The sequence below is a fragment of the Convolutriloba macropyga genome, chromosome 13, assembly GCF_964194025.1.
Source record: "Convolutriloba macropyga chromosome 13, txConMacr16.3, whole genome shotgun sequence".
Taxonomy (NCBI): Eukaryota; Metazoa; Xenacoelomorpha; order Acoela; family Convolutidae; genus Convolutriloba; species Convolutriloba macropyga.
Window position 1 is genome coordinate 15,179,000 of NC_134480.1, and position 2,500 is coordinate 15,181,499.

Consider the following 2,500-nt stretch of genomic DNA (forward strand, 5'->3'; position numbering starts at 1 on the left):
TGAATGTTTTATTTCTATTGTCTAATTTCATGCAGCCTAAGCGTCTTTTAATTGTTTGTATCAAACGCTCCACTAATCCTATGGCTCTATGATCATTTACAGGGGCAGGTAGTATGTTAATATTGTGTTGTTTGCAAAAGTTTTTAACTTTATAACCTATTAAACATCGAGCTTGATCAAGTCTAATATTTCGGGGAACACCGTGGGTTTGAATGTAATCGTCTAAAAATTTTAGTACATTTGGTCCATTAGCTTTATCAAATACTTCTACAGAAGGATATTTGGAAAAACGATCAATACATGCAAGAAAATATGTGTCTTGATCTTTTTCATTCGTGATAGGACCTCCAAAGTCAATCTGTATTTCTTCTTTGGGCTCTGTACATGGCAATAAAGGTTTCCAATTAGACGCCGGAATAACAGGTTTAAGGTTCTTACCAATATCCGTGCAAGGTTTGGACGTGGCCGCTTTATTTAGAATTTCGCGGTGCATATACGGCCAGAACGCGTATTGACCAAGCGTTATCATCCCCCAACTTCCTGGATGCGTTAAGCGGAGGCTTTCCAAGACCGCGTCTTGAATGGAGTGTGGAATCGCAACGCGTTCGTCCACACAAACACATCCTGAGCGGACGTGCAAGTCTCGCCAGTACGAGAATAGGTACGGGTTGACTTCCTTGCATCTCTGGGGGTCATCTTGAAGTATGCAGTCCCGCACCTCCTTCAGAACTGCGTCCTTGCTAGTCAGTACTGCCAGAAAGCCTTTTGTGAACAACTGTGTCAGGTTGTTCTCAAACACCTCTTCTTTTGACAATTCGACACTAGGAGAAGGGTGTCCCTCAGTTGAAGATCGGGTCGTTCCTGAATTTGGAGTGGATTGAAATGTCACTCGGCTGTGGGTAGGGGGAGTTTGCGGGTTTCGGCTGTGCGAAGGAGAAGTACTCATTGTGTGGTTTTCAATTACGTGGATATGAGTTTGGTTGAATGTAGTAGTTATTTGTGACTGGATTTGAGTTGAATTTGTACTGGTATTAGAATGAGATTGCAATTGTGCTGCGTTTGCAGAGTATTTAAGAAGCAACTGATTTGTGTTTCGATTAATGGCAGAAAGCAAATTGGAATAGTTTGTTGAGCGAGGATGTGAGGCACGTGTGGAATGTGAGGTAATGACGCTGTTAAAATGTCATGATTGGCAGGTTTGTGGTGTGGTATTTACATAAATTGCTGCAATTGCGTCACGAATGCGGGTAATTGTTGCTACCGCAAATTCCTCGTCATATTTGTTTGTAACTTTTGCTTTTTGATTTGGTTGGCGAGAAATATAATCTACCAGCCCCATTTTTGCACCGGGGATATGTTCAATATTAAAGTCAAAAGGTAAAAGACGATCAATCCATCGTGTTAATCTACTATTATAAGATTTGTTTGATCTGTGTTCTTTCATGATTGAGAGTAATGCTCGATGATCTGTGATGATTGTAAATGATTTGCCAAATAAATAATATTTAAAATATTCTACGGACCACACAACACCTAGTAATTCAAGTTCGTTAATGCTATAACGTTCCTCATTTGAGTTAAGGAATCGAGATGCAAATGCGACCGTATGCCAACCTGTAGGTGAACGTTGTTCTAGTGCTGCTCCTAACCCTGCTCTAGAAGCATCGCATTTGATCCGCGTTTCCAAGTGAGGATTGTAATGAGTGTTTTCTGTGGCGTTTGCTACTCTATTTTTAATTGCTTGGAAATGTGTATCATGTTCTATGTTCCAAATGAATTTTGTGTTCTTTTTTAATAATGGACGAAGAGGATGACATAATTGGGATAAGTTAGGAATGAATTAACCAAGGTAGTGTACAGAACCTAAAAATGATCGGAGTTGTTTTAAATTTTTAGGTGCTGTTAGAGATGCGATTGCCGCTGTTTTTGACTCAAGTGGGGCTATTCCAGATTGACTGAATTTATGTCCTAACCATTCTATTTCGGTTTTTGCAAAATGACATTTAGGTAAGTTGATTCGTAGATTATCCTCATCCAATTTTTGTAAGCACTGGTAAACAAGTTTTAGGTGGTCTTCTTTGGTCCCACGGCTAACCACTCTAATGTCATCTAGAAAGCAGTAAGTATGTTTTAGTCCGACTAAAGTATAGTCCATTACTTTTTGGAAAGCTGCTGGCATATCAGTTAAACCGTAGAAACCTGTAATGAACCGATATGTTCCCGTTCTCTCACCGCTGATAATATTAAAGTTACAGTGTTTGGCTGTTTCCGGATCTAATTTAAGTTGACTGTATGCGTACTTCAAATCCAGTGTGGAATAATATGCTGTTTCTTGTGATGCGGATGTGTTTAAATTTTGCTGAATTGTGTCAATCAAATTATCAATATTTGGCATTTGATATTTGTTTTTGTGAATAGACTTATTTAAAATTTTTGAATCTAGTGCTAATTTAACTGTTTTATCTCTTTTAACTGTAATAACTATAGGTGAGATGAAGTT